A 14,454-nucleotide genomic window follows, 5' to 3' on the forward strand; every position below is an offset into this window, starting at 1 on the left:
CCAGCTCTTGTTAACTTCCTCCTGGATTTTAATAGCTCATTCCCAGCCTGTATGATTCCATTTCCGTGGAATGGAAATAACAATATTGATCTCATTAGATTTTGGGACATACTTTGAATACTGTCTCTATGGGGAAAAAAAAAAAAGACAAAGCTTAGCTTTAAGAAATGATACCACCTTTCCTTATATGTATCTTATACATTTCTTTTCCATATAACTTATGATTAGATATTAGTTTGGATTCTTTCTAGTGGTCTCCTTAACTAGAGCTTGTATTTCCACACCCCCATAAGGAAGATGTGCTTTTCCTTTCCTAGGGCTTTTCATGGCAAAGGCACTCTATGTTCTAGATAATGTAAGGACATTGATGTTGGCTGTGTACTTGGAGTCCACAAAGACCAGGGCAACAATGAATAAAGCCACTGGTGATAGAGGTTTAATAGTAAATATAAATAGATTAAAGGCAGCACGAAATAGCCTCTTTAAAAGCCTTTCAGAGAGCCTGGCTGCAGCCTGGAATACCTGAATGCCATAACTTAGCAAGGCAGCAGCAGAGCGTTCTCAGAAGTAACTTGACATATGGCCTGGCTTCAGAAAGAGCCACTGTTTCACAAGACAAGCATTAAAAGGGATGGAACCTAGATTCATGACATAATATAATAATAATAAACCTTGAGGTATTGTTTATGGTTCGGTTGTTTCCACCTTTTTGTGCCACCTGAAGTGGAAACTTGGTGTTTTAAATAGAGTTAAGAGCTTCCCTTGCAATCATGTGTCAGGCACACACAGCATTGAGAACAATCATATCAGTGCTGTTCTATCGCAGAGGTAATTGAGCTGCCAGTTCTTTGAGTTGCTTTTCCAATTCAGATGGAAGAGCACTAACAGGAGCTGTGTTCCCCGAGTGATGGTGTTGAAGTGTGCACAGTGCAAGCCACTGACAACTGCAAAACCAAAAAGGAAGACTTATTTTCTGAGCTGGGTTGGACATCGCACCTATTTCCATGACAAAAGTGAAGGTGCCACATAATTTGATGTGTCCATTCAAGGACGTGATCCTGCCCCTCTACTCTGTTCTCATGAGACCGCACTTGGAGTATTGTGTGCAGTTCTGGTGTCCTCAACATAAAAAGGACACGGAACTGTTGGAACAAGTCCAGAGGAGGCCACGAGGATGCTCAGGGGACTGGAGCACCTCCTGTATGAAGACAGGCTGAGAAAGTTGGGGCTGTTCAGCCTGGAGAAGAGAAGGCTGCGTGGAGACCTCATAGCAGCCTTCCAGTATCTGAAGGGGGCCTATAGGGATGCTGGGGAGGGACTCTTCATTAGGGACTGTAGTGATAGGACAAGGGGTAACGGGTTCAAACTTAAATGGGGGAAGTTTAGATTTAGTTCTTTACTGTGAGGGTGGTGAGGCACTGGAATGGGTTGCCCAGGGAAGTTGTGAATGCTCCATCCCTGGCAGTGTTCAAGGCCAGGTTGCACAGAGCCTTGGGTGACATGGTTTAGTGTGAGGTGTCCCTGCCCATATCAGGAGGGTTGGAACTGGATGATCTTAAGGTCCTTTCCAACCCTTACTATTCTATGATTCAATGATCTAAGGCTCTTTTAAGACTCCTTTGACAAAAGCCTCTCTCTACCTTTAATTCTCATGCCAGAAGCTCAGGAATGCAAACAGAATGTTATCACAGAGCAACTTCCTTATCCTCAGAGAATTTCATGCCTCAGTGTCCTGGGTTCAGCAGTAGCATTCATTTTTCTCCTTCTTGGTAGCTGGTGCAGTGCAGTGTTTTGACTTTTGGCTTGGGAACAGAGCTGATAACAATGATATTTTGGTTTGGCCAAGGACTTTGTGAGCCTCATACTCTGCCAGGGAGGAGGGGAAGCCGGGAGGAAGCAGAGACAGGACACCTGACCCAAACTGACCAAAGAGGTATTCCATACCACAGCACGTAATGCCCAGGATGTAACTGGGAGTGAGCCGGAAGGGCTGGGAGACTGCAGGGTTGGAGGAGGTATGGGTCGGTGCTTGGTCGGGCTTGGGGGGGGACAAGTTATCAGTTGGCTGGTGGTGAGGTGTTGTATTCTCTTCCCTTGTTATTTCCTTTATCATTATTATCATTGGTGGTAGCAGTAGTGATTTGTGTTATACCTTAGTTACTAAACTGTTCTTATCTCAACCCGTGGGAGTTGCATTCTTTTCGATTCTCCTCTCCATCCCTCTGGGAGTAGGGGGGGGGAAAGAAGGGGGGAAGTGAGTGAATGAGTTACCTGACTGGGTTTAAACCACGACACTCAGTTTCACTGCAGTGGGTGGCAGCCAAGTGCAGCAGTTACAGGACAAACTTCAGACCACAACTCCTTTTCTAACAAGCCAGGACCCATAATCCTCAAAATACCCCCTTAAAAAGTGGTGTGAAGCTTCACTCTTTTGTTCGGTTTATTATAGGTCTCCAAGTCCTATAAATGAATGGGTTGCCCAAGGAAGTTGTGAATGCCCCATCCCTGGCAGTGTTCAAGGCCAGGTTGGACAGAGCCTTGGGTGACATGGTTTAGTGTAAGGCATCCCTGCCCATGGCAGGGGGTTGGAACTGGATGATCTTAAGGTCCTTTCCAGTCCCAATCATTCTAGTCTAGCCTAGTCTATAGTCTTTGGTGCAGCTAGTCAGCAATCAGCTAACCTTGGACAACAGTCTTTGCCCTACACACTGCAGGCCATCAGAGCAGGAGACTGTGCTCTCCTGCCATGCCCTAAGCATTGATGCTCACATTTCCATTAAACCTGGAGTCTAGCTCCGTGGCCACAGAAGGCACTGAAATGAAAGCCCTGAAAGCCAAATTTCTCTTTACTTACAGCACGTCTCCAACCTGAGTGGAAAGGGCCCATGGAATAACAGGCCTTCAGCTGGGAAACGTGACAACCATCACAGTGGTTTTGGTAGGGAAAACTCATAAACGCAGAAGGTGATTTGCCATCAGTTAAATGTCAGGTGGTAACAATACATTCTTCTGTTGTAACTGCAGCAGCTTTTTATATCATTATTATTATTATAGCCTTAATATGAGAGAGGCTTTCATGCTGCAAAGGCAGTGGCTAATAATGAGCAGCATTTTAGGTTAGCATCTCCACAACCATTCTTTCTACCCCTCTCCCAAAGAAAGCGATTCACATCCCCTTCCCTGCAGAGAGGGCATTTATCAGTTCCCACTGTTGAAACACCCTGAGCTGAAGCTTTGCCAAGCCAAACCTATCTGGTCTTTCAGCCCATACCCATTGCGACTCTGCAGGAGGAGATACGGTGGGATGGAGGGGTTTGGGTAGGCACTCGTCTGCTGATGCGGTGATGGGATGAAGGTCCCTGCAGAGGGTGCTCCAGCCCTTCCTCCAGCTGGGTCTGTATCCTACTTAAGGATTTCATGGAAACCCAGGGTGGGAAGGAGCACATGTGAGCAGGCTGGGAATGCATCAGTGAGAGATTTAACTGCAGGGTCAGTTGCCCATAGGCTGTTTTCCAGCTCAGTACACGGCTCTCCACAGTTCAGGGTAAAAGGAAGTTTCTGCTGCAGTCGAGTAAAGCACAGCTCTTTTCAACAGCTTCGGCCATGGCAAAGGATGCTGGTTTGATTCTTACAGTGCTGTGGGTCAGAGGAAGGTTACGTCCCCGGGATGTGCAGTGATACAGGGAAAACTCTAGGAACAAACTCGCCAACAGAGTTCCAAGCTGACAAGCAGGTATCCTTTATTGCGGCGCCGGGAGACACGAGGGATAGCTCCTCCTAATGTGTGTTCCCGTATTGCTATACAGGCCATCCTTACATGGCCTCTGGGCAGACATACATATTCATGAGGCTATATTTGAATTACATCGTTTTCCAGTAAGTTTCCCTCATGGGTACCAAAATACGGTGGTGGTCGTTTACTTCGCCCAACAATCTTCATCACTTCTGGTAGCCTTTGAAGCACCAGCTCAATTAACCTTACAGACGCAGCAATCATCCTCTCCTTCTACTTACCAGTTAGTTTAACTGCTCCCATCACGGATATCTGCTAGCCTCACCTCCAGGTCCTGTTTTTCTATCCCGCTTTTCTTACACTTTTTGTACTAAGGTCCTAAGGATCTAAAACTGTGTCAACTGCCTTCAAGCACCGCAGTTATTTTCCATTACGAAGCCATCAAACTTAACCTTACTTAGAACTGATTACATTGTGCTTTTGTGGCTCCTTGTCCCAGTCGTGCCTGCTGGCAGCACTTTACTTAAAGGCCAGCAGCACTGTGATCCCTGGAGACATTAAAGCCAGGCTGGATGTGGTTCTGAGCAACCCAATCTAGTGGAAGGTGGCCCTGCTCGTTGCAGGGGGATTGGAACTGGATGAGCTTCGAGGGCCCTTCCAACCCAAACCATTCTGTGATTCAATGAAGTCACGACCATCTGATGCCTGTTTCCATACTCACTTGAAGGTCTAGTTCCTATAGATGACACTGGTAAAACTCCTTTGCTGTTAATTGCAGCTTAGAAATGAAAGTTCAAACAGGCTTTTGTGACAAAACCATTCTTAAATCTCCCTTCTTTAGTAGGTAGTGTAAATAAATGGGAGATTTCTGCCGCGTTATTTAACACACCACAACAAATTCAAACTCTTCATTCTGTTGGTTTTGCTGGATAGGAACTGATGCCCTGGCCATAGGAAGAGCTCCCCCAGGCACTCACTGCTCTGCTCATTGCCCCATTGCCAAGAGGCACTGAGCAGTGGAAGCCATCAAACAACGTTTACTTTTACATTACTTACAAACTGACTATTGTAGAGAAGTGATGGAAAACACCTTTAAGCTTCACAAAGAGGTTTTGATGTGTAAATCTTATCAGTAATGCTGATTATCCACTCAATCTCCTGCAAAAACCCTCTGAACACCACAAAATGAGGACTGAAATAAAGCACCTAAACCAAAACTAAGGCAGGATCCTGTATGTACCAGGATCTTCCTTCCTAACTCGGTACTAACTCTTCCAACTCTCTGTCTGGAGATGGGTTTATATCTCACTGGCTTTCAGAGTAAGACCCAACAACCATTACAGATGCCTTCTCTCAGGCTTCTCATTGCACTGGCAGGCACAGCAGGGGTATAGTCTCTCTTGGTAAATGAAGACATCATTTTAATAAGCAGCTTCAGCACTTGGACGTGAGAGAAGTAAAAGTTTCTGAGGGACTCATGTTCCCAACACGTTCCCAAAGGATTATTTATGGTACTTTACAGTAAAGCCCACAGAGGGCAGTAGGACAGTCTTAAAAACCTTTTGTAAAGCAGAGTTGGACAAGGAAAACTGCAGAATTAAAGGAGATTCGTTATTAAGCATCTGGATTTTCTGGGGCAGATTACTCCTTTTTTTCCCCCAAAGTGTCAATTTTTTAACTGATCAAACAGCATGCCAACCATGAGCAACCACTGCAAACCGTATCCTGGCTGCATCAACAGGAGCACAACCAGCAGGTTGAAGGAGCTGATCCTGCCCCTCTACTCTGCTCTTGTGAGACCTCACCTGGAGCATTGTGTGCAGTTCTGGTGTCCTCAACATAAAAAGGACATGGAACTGTTGGAACAAGTCCAGAGGAGGCCACGAGGATGATCAGGGGACTGGAGCACCTCCTGTATGAAGACAGGCTGAGGAAGTTGGGGCTGTTCATCCTGGAGAAGAGAAGGCTGCGTGGAGACCTCATAGCAGCCTTCCAGTATCTGAAGGGGGCCTATAGGGATGCTGGGGAGGGACTCTTCATTAGGGACTGTAGTGATAGGAGAAGGGGTAATGGGTTCAAACTTAAATGGGGGAAGTTTAGATTTAGTTCTTTACTGTGAGGGTGGTGAGGCACTGGAATGGGTTGCCCAGGGAAGTTGTGAATGCTCCATCCCTGGCAGTGTTCAAGTCCAGGTTGGACAGAGCCTTGGGTGCCATGGTTTAGTGTGAGGTGTCCCTGCCCATGGCAGGGGGGTTGGAACTGGATGATCTTAAGGTCCTTTCCAACCCAGACCATTCTATGTTTCATTCTCTGTGAAACTCTGGGCAGATCCACAGGACCTGTCCCATTGCAGGCAGAAGGAGCTATGGGAAGTGTTGTGTTTTCCACCCTCACAGTCAATGCAACATCCACACAAAACCTGAAAAACTGTGGTTTTCCCAACTTTCTGTGCAAATTGCTTTGGTAAGAGCCAAAAGACTCATCCCATGTAACTGGTTAATGGTATTCCCTGGAGCAGGAAGCAGTGATTAGGTTGGGGGTGTTTTAAGATCTGGCTATCCCTGTGACTAATAACAAACAGAAAGTGAATAGTGTCTAAATTCATACATTAGAGGGGTTCAAGAAAGGAAATGGGTCTATATTCCTATGACCAAGCCTACTTCTGCAATTGCAGGCCTGGACAGGGCTAAAATGAAGAGAGATTAGTTCTGTTGTTCAAAGCTATCTATATTTCAGTAGGTTCAGCTGCCATAGTACAATGTCTGTGAAGTTGTGACTCAGTGTCTGTGCTGCAGATGAAACGGTGCCCAATTCAGATTGAGCTTCTGCTAAACTGATGAGCACACCACAGTTAACCAGAGAGTGACAGGGTCTGGGTTTTCTTCTTCAGGGTTAAGTAACAGTGGCTGATGCCATGGGCAGTAAATCAAGCCCCATGTGTCTATTAGGGTAAATAAATCTAACTCTCCCTATAACACTGGCACTTGTCATTCAATGTCCAAAGCTCTTGCAGTGCTTCAGGACCTGTGCAGCGTCTCTACTAAGGCAAGCAAAGGCACTCATCACTTGCACATTCACGTGTACATTGAATTTCCTTGCAGGGCTGGTTCTAAGCGCAGAGAGTTTGCATTGCCCTAGAGAAAGAAACCCTGAGAGGCTTCACCATGAAGGACACACAGCTTGGCAAGCCAACGAAGCGACCTCTGCTTGCAGCTTCTTGATGGGCACTGATAGTGGAAGAGGATTGCAGGGGAAAATCACATTGGAGAGAATGGAGAGTGGCTCTTAGTGGAGAATGAGCACTTCAATCTGTGTCCCTCTTGACACGTTGTTTGCATTAGCCAGTCATGCATTTCTGTTTGGTTCCTTTCTGTTGTGGCCATTGCTGGCTCGGGTCTGCACTGTGAGTTCTTTACAAAGAGACCCGCAACGGCTTCTTCCCTCTCCGCTGCCAGCAAACAACGTGGGCCATTTCAGAACGCACAGAAGACGAGCCAAGAACCCCCAAGCCCCTTTTGTGGCCTCCAACTCACATCTGCAGATCGTAAAATCTCAGCTTGACAAGATAAGGTCGGTGGGTTTTATCACAGGAAGTTGTGCGCTTTGGTTGTATTACCCTTGGTCCTGAAAGGGATATTAAACCAGGAATCAGCCCTTTTCCCTCTCTGTGGTTGGCTGGGCTGTGCCCTCCAGTTGCCATAAGGTTTTCTGTCCCTCTAGTTTAAAGTAAGGGTATTCAGGATGTTACATTTGCCTTAAAAGAGAAAAGCCAAAGGCAAGGGAAAGAGCTAGCTGCCCTATCTGATGCTAAAGATAGGCACAGACACCTCCATGTTTGGTCTGATACAGAAAGCATTTGGGATTAAATTCCTAGATAAAGCCATGGATGAGAATTCTTCTGTGTTTTCATTTATAACAGTACGGATTTTACACTGTTTCTATCTGAAATAACTGTGAGTTGAAATCGGGATCCTATTTCCTGCAGCATCACTGAAAGCCAAGCAGGATACTTCAAATGTGACACCAGCAAGACCTGTTCATCTATACTGAGTCTTTTCCAACTGAGAGGGAGGGCCATCGGTGCAGGGTAAGTATTTATATACAGTGGGAAACCACATACATAAAGAGGACTTCCCCACAGAGCTGTAATGCTGCCAGCAGCACCCACTGCTACCAGGCACCCTTGGTTTTCTCAGGGCTCTGCCAGTGCAACTCAGCCCTAATGTACCAGAGCCCCGCAGCTATTCTGCTCCAGCCTCCCTGGGCTGCCTTCTGGTCACTGTCCTCATCCTGACCTCATTTTCTGCTCTGCCAGGCCTGAGAGTAACAAATGATGCTAACATTTGCTGGGAGCCTTGTATCTGGGGCTACCAAACTCACATCACTGCTTGCCTGGAGGAGGGGGTTACAAAGGCATCATCAGAAGAGAGGCTGAGAAAGTTGGGGCTGTTCAGCCTGGGCAAGAGAAGGCTGCATGGAGACCTCAGAGCAGCTTCCAGTGTCTGAAGGGAGCTACGAGGATGCTGGGCAGGGACTCTTCATTAGGGACTATAGGGATAGGACAAGGTGTGATGGGTTCAAACTGAAACTTCCAGGGAGATTTAGGTTAGATATAAGGAAGAAGTTCTTTACTGTGAGGGTGGTGAGGCACTGGAATGGGTTGCCCAAAGAAGTGGTGAATGCTCCATCCCTGGTGGTGTTCAAGGCCAGGTTGGACAGAGTCTTGAGTGACATCCTTTAGTGTGAGGTGTCCCTGCCCATGGCAGGGGGTTGGAACTGGATGATCTTAAGGTCCTTTCCAACCCAAACCATTCTATGATTCTATGATTCAGCTCAGCTTCTGCTTTCCTGAAGCAATTATAACCCTCAAAAGGGAATGTTCCCCTCACACATTGTCAGTGCCATTTACCCTTTCTCAGTAAGTGCTAATAAATCATCAGGTTTTGGTGTTTTTTTTTGGTGGTGGTGGCTTTTGTTGTGTTTTTTTTTTAAGTTTAAGTTTCCCTTTGCAAACATTGGATGAGAGCTGGAGACGTTTCCATTCCCCTTCCCTCATTCTCCCCATCTTACAGAATCATAGAATATTTAGGGTTGGAAAGGACCTTAAGATCATCCGGTTCCACCCCCCCCCTGCCATGGGCAGGGACGCCTCACACTAATCCATGCCATTCCAATTTCCCACATGGACCCAGAACCTGAAATCCATTTAAAACCAGTTCCCCCTAGACACTTAAACTGAGGCCAGGGAAGAGGATCCCCCTGACCTGACAGTTGTGTAACGTATCGTTAGTATTGAAGAATAAAATAAGGCAGAAAGAGTGCAGGTGCTGCAGCTCTCTTTGTTTCTAAAAGGGCTGCCAAGCATCTCTTTTCTTCTTCAGTGATTTCTCCTACCGCTGCCACTTGTCTGGCACAGAATGCCTGGTCCATTCCACAGCAAGATTACCAATAGCTTGAGGCTGGAAGAGAAACTCCTTTGAGCAAAGGTTTGTCTGGTTTTCACAGTTACAGTCTCTGGGTTCCCCGTTGTTCCCTCCTGTTGTTTCCATCTCTACCTGTGTCACTACCATGACACCATGCCTTGAAGATGCAAAGGTTTTGAAATCTCCCATGAAAAGCTCCCAGCCTCCCTAAGCAGTGCTTCACTACGTTTGGCATGAGAAGTGTTTCCTAATGCTAACACTTACCTCCCTTGCTACAACACAAGCTATAAGGGAGACTTCTTGTCCTGCCTACCACTGACAGAAGACTGTCTTTCTTCTTCCAAAGCAAGCTGAGGTTAGCACACAGCATCCTCAGCAGACTCAGATGCAGAGAAGAACTTCTTTAGACTTCCAACTAGTTTTGTATTTCTTCTCTCAACTCTCTTAATCAAATCTATAGCTTTGGGGCAATCTGGCATCCACAATGAGGTGTTACTCTCCAGCCAAGTGCTAAGCAGTGCTAAGCAGAGGAAAGAGTCTGTTTCAGAGACTATCTTCTTGTCTTTTTTGCCCTAGGATAATGTTTGTCTCTTAACAAGCAGCAAAGCATTTGAAACACATTCCTGTTGTGGTGCTTTATAACCGCTAAAACCTTCCCTACCTGCTGCCCTGCAAGCTGTTGCCTACCTTGTATTAGTGCAGTGGATTGTTCCTTCCTATTTTGTGCCTGTCCGTATGGAATACTTTTCCATTTGGTACCCCAGCACCTGAAGATCCCCTGGAATTCTGCCGCTGTTCTCCCATGTGCTTGCATGCCCACCAGCACAACACTGCCATCACACTTGATAAGCATTGCTTCTGCTGCACCTACAAAGCCATTAATGATGAGACTGACCTGGGACAGATCCTGCAGTCCCCTCATTGCTCCCTCCCCATCTGGTGCAAAGCTCCCAGGGTTGATCTGTAAACAGGCTTTTCCAGAGGGCTGTGCACCCATATTCCACGAGTTTCTCCTAGGCTGTATATCCATAGCTGGTTTATGAGTGTGGTGTGAAGAAGCATGGGAAACCTTACCCCAGTTGGAATACAGGGCAACTCCTTTTTCTCCCCTTGTTGGTTACTCCATCAGAAAACAGAAGGCAGACTGCTCTGATAGGACTGCTTCTAGACAGGCTTGCACGCCTGCAACTTATCACCCTGTTATCGTCTGTATACTTACATATAGCTCATTTGTTCCATGTTTTCCAGGAATTGGCACTGGGAGGACTCCTACCCAGTTCTTTTCACCTCCTTCTCTCCTTTCTTCAAAGACCATCATTACGTGCACCCTTTCCTTACATTTTGGGATCTCATCCATTTTCCACGATCTCTCCGAAAATATTCCTAACCCTTCTGCATCTGTCTCAGCCAGCTCCCTCAGTGCTGGCCTTCAGCAAGTGAACATGAAGACATGTATCTAAGCAATGCCTGAGCAATGCTTGGATTGCCCCGTGTGCTACACACAACCAGCTCCAATTTATCAGAGTTCCATTCCCTTCAACACTGGTCTTGAGCCAACCCTCAAAGCAGAACAACCGCATCCATGCAATACCAGGTTTGACCTCCTTACGTCTGCCATACCCCCTTGTTTCTGCTGTCTCCCTGCATTGGAGTGGATCTGCAGACCCATCTAGGAGGCTGCCATAAAGCTCATTGGATCTACTGGTCAGGAGTTGATTTGGTCCAACATACAGCTTCTCCATCCCAATATTTGGTGTGTTCTACCAGCCAAATAAGCTGAGTTGACTAACAGTCATCCCACTGTACTGGTCGAATTCCAAATGAGTTGGCAGAGGGGAGGAAATGACTGTTAAAAATATAGCTCTTGGTCATCCCAATGTTGTTTTCTACTGTAGATTAGGCAAATATCTCCCTCGGGTTTATGACTGTAACCTTACAACACAGTCATACAGCTTGCTTCCACTTAGATCTAAGAAAGAGAGGCACAGAGCAATTCAATGACTTGTCACAGGTCAAAAAGCACATGTGGGGAGAAGTACCAACAAGAGATCATAGAACCATAGAATGGTTTGGGTTGGGAAGGACCTTAAAATCATCCAGTTCCAACCCCCTGCCACGGGCAGGGACACCTCACACTAAACCATGTCAGCCAAGAGATGCTTGCTTTCTTCTCCAAGCCCAGTACCCCATGACAACAGCAGCGCCATTACCCGGAGTTAGGATCCCCCAGAAATGAACGATACCATTGTCTAAAGCAAACAGAAATGCTTCCCCATACCTTAGAGCTGAAGCAAAACACAGTTGGAGTAAGATACCCCTATCTTGCTCTTACCTGCGGACTTGGGTAGCAGAAGCAGAAACGGGGTGGTGGACAGTCAGTCAGATTTTGCCTTAGGATCCTGGACACAGCCACAGTTATAACTCTGGCCAAAAGGCTGAGGAAGTGCTCCCTTTGGTGTTTGTTTACCTGGCCAGGTGTGTTCCTCAGACTCAGATTGCATCAAAGAGCTCCTAGAAAAGCATGTGTGAGAATCCAAGGTTATCCCAGTCAAAGGCCGTGTCCTTGCACCCTTGGCTAGGATCATGTGCCTGCCTTGCGGTATTTAAAGGGCGGCGTGCGTGCTGGTTATCAGTCATCTTCTGGGGTGGAAGAAAACATGCAGAAGTCACAGCTATTGCTAGAAGGTTCTGCAGAGGCTGGTTCCTTGGAGGCTGGCGGGTGTTTTGTTGCATGAGGGAAAAGAGCAGGGTTTGTTTTGCAGGGTTTTGGCAAGCCTTTTCTTTGAGACCTCAGTCTCGGTTCAAACCTGTGCCGTGTGCCGTCATTTTGACTGGGTGATGTTTACTGAGCTGTTGTTAAACAGTGATTCATGCTAGGGAGCGCCACAAAACGTTCTTAACGCGTGTAAGGAAATAATTGTAGCTCTTCAAGGGACAGCCTGTTCAGCTGTTCAGTGGCCCAGATGTCGATGCAATCAGATGTCAGTGCCGTGGAGAATCATAGAATGGTTTGGGTTGGAAGGACCTTAAGATCATCCAGTTCCAACCCCCTGCCATGGGCAGGGACACCTCACACTAGACCATTTCACCCAAGGCTCTGTCCAACCTGGCCTTGAACAGTGCCAGGGATGGAGCATTCACCACTTCTTTAGGCAACCCATTCCAGTGCCTCACCACCCTCACAGTAAAGAACTTCTTCCTTACATCTAACCTGAGCTTCCCCTGTTTCAGTTTGAACCCATCACCACTTGTCCTACCACTACAGTCCCTGATGAAGAGTCCCTCTCCATGCTGTGTTTTCCAGCCCCTACCTTCAGGCTTGCAAAGACTAGCGGGCTTCTGCAGAGATCACCTCCTAACCTGAGACTGCCACAGCAAATTCCCATAGCAGAGCCTGAGGGAATACTTGAGACCTCTCTTTCCAAAGCTAATAAACCCCTGGCCAGTTGAGGCCCAGCACCAGTCCTTGCTGCAGACATGTTGACATCATTTTCCAGCTATGAGACATGGTGGGAGCAAAAGAATCTGCTTGGGTTTTGTAAGTTGTTAACATAGGAGGTAAGTGTAGTGCCAGTGAACTGAGTCAGGGTCCTCGTGCCCTGAATACAGCCAGAAGAGGCCTGTCATGCTCAGCTGACAAAGGAAGCTTTCCCTGTGCCACTCCATCATCACTGCACAGCTTGAAACTGGTGGGTGATTGAAAGAGATGAAGGAAATCTCTCAATCTCTAAGTGTTCAGCTGGCAAGACTTCAGACAGGGAACTGCTTCATCAGGGACTGTAGCTACAAGACAAGGGTGATGGGTTTAAACTGAAACAGGGGAAGTTCAGGTTGGGTATAAGGAAGAAGTTCTTCGCTGTAAGGGCGGTGAGGCACTGGAATGGGTTGCCCAGGGAAGCTGTGAATGCTCCATCCCTGGTGGTATTCAAGGCCAAGTTGGACAGAGCCTTGGGTGCCATGGTTTAGTGTGAGGTGTCCCTGCCCATGGCAGGGGGGTTGGAACTGGATGATCTTAAGGTCCTTTCCAACCCGAACTCTTCTGTGATTCTATATCGAGGATAGGTGGGAGAAGGGAAGCATGATCTCACTTGCAGCACTATAAAAGTCTTGCATGCAAGAGCCTTCACATCACATTCCCAATTTCTCATCCTTTCAGTCTGTCATCATCTGGCTGCATCTTCCCCACCCATAAGAGACTTCACTTTAACTGAACCCAAATATGAGTCTACCCTTAAGAAGTTATCTTACTGGCCAGACTTAGTTCATGCCCCTTCAGCCCTTCTCTGCAGTTCTGGATCCACTGCAACGGAATGGGGCAATTACCAAGGAAGACACACCTAAACCCGCCCTTTGAAATATGTGCATTATCACTATGTTTCATCCCCCTACTTTCCTGTTTTTCAGTTGGACTCAAACTGTTTTGGTTCAGAAATAACCCAAATTACAGTAATTTTTACAAAGGAAATTAATTACATTTCCAGCCAGTTATTTAGAAACGATGAATACCTCACAGAAAAACCATTAAGTGTGCTGCTGCCCCAAAGGTCATGACTGAAACAGACTGTTTGTCCCACAAGGAAACCGGCCTCTTTCCAATTGGAAGCAAGCAATATTTTGGCAAGCAGTGGCAGCATACATGGAAGTGTGTTCTGCCTGTGCCCAGGCTGCTTCAGTCTGATGGATGGGATTTTATTCACTCTATTTCTATGAAACTCCTTAAACATCACTAAATTCAGAGTATAGTTATGTTCAGCACAGATTTCCATACCAGCTCTCCTCATCAGCATATCTTGAACCTCCTTGCAGAGAGAAGGATACCTCTTCCAGAAAGCACCAGAGCCTATTTAAGCTAATATTAGTCTGCTTTAGCAGCAGTAGCTGGTTCTAAACCACTCCAGATCTCATCTGCATTACTAACCTTTGAAGCAGGGGCTTTGCTAGACAGCACTGGTTGCTCGGTACCCAGGAAGCAGCATCATCTATTACTTACATGTCTCCAGGAGCAGAAGGCACTGGCATGGAAGAGCTCCAAAGCAGGAGTCACCTCTTAGCTGTGTTGCATCACCCGGTACTCTCTCATGCTCCAAGCCATTGGTGGAAGAGTGAGAGATCATTGCTGCCTCCCTTCCAAACACAGGTACGAGCCACGTGCCTGTCCCACGTGAAGAGCGTGCCAGATGCTCCCAGGTGATGCTGGGGAAAAAGCACAGCTGATCCACTGATTAAGTGGTCAAGGTCTGTCCTCTGGTCCAAAACCAATAGTAGGTATTTACAGAGCAATTTGCAAGAAGGGAGTAA

At 46.8% G+C, this 14,454-nt stretch overlaps 1 protein-coding gene across 2 annotated transcripts in view; it reads right to left on the bottom strand.

Moving 5' to 3' along the window:
- Positions 1-14,183, bottom strand: part of ACCS (1-aminocyclopropane-1-carboxylate synthase homolog (inactive)) — a 32,136-nt gene extending 17,953 nt beyond the window's left edge. Inside the window, exon 1 of one of the 2 annotated variants that reach the window (XM_057408720.1) lies at positions 14,075-14,183. The gene's annotated coding sequence lies outside the window, so the exon portion shown is untranslated. Of the gene's footprint in view, positions 1-11,488; positions 11,647-14,074 lie in introns of those variants that run through there. The other variant, XM_057408719.1, reaches the window with a different exon arrangement.
- Between the last annotated feature and the right edge of the window lie 271 nt (positions 14,184-14,454).

This window comes from Pezoporus wallicus, unplaced genomic scaffold (assembly GCF_028554395.1).
Source record: "Pezoporus wallicus isolate ANWC-B61680 ecotype Strahan unplaced genomic scaffold, APGP_CSIRO_Pwel_v1 contig_6382, whole genome shotgun sequence".
Taxonomy (NCBI): Eukaryota; Metazoa; Chordata; class Aves; order Psittaciformes; family Psittacidae; genus Pezoporus; species Pezoporus wallicus.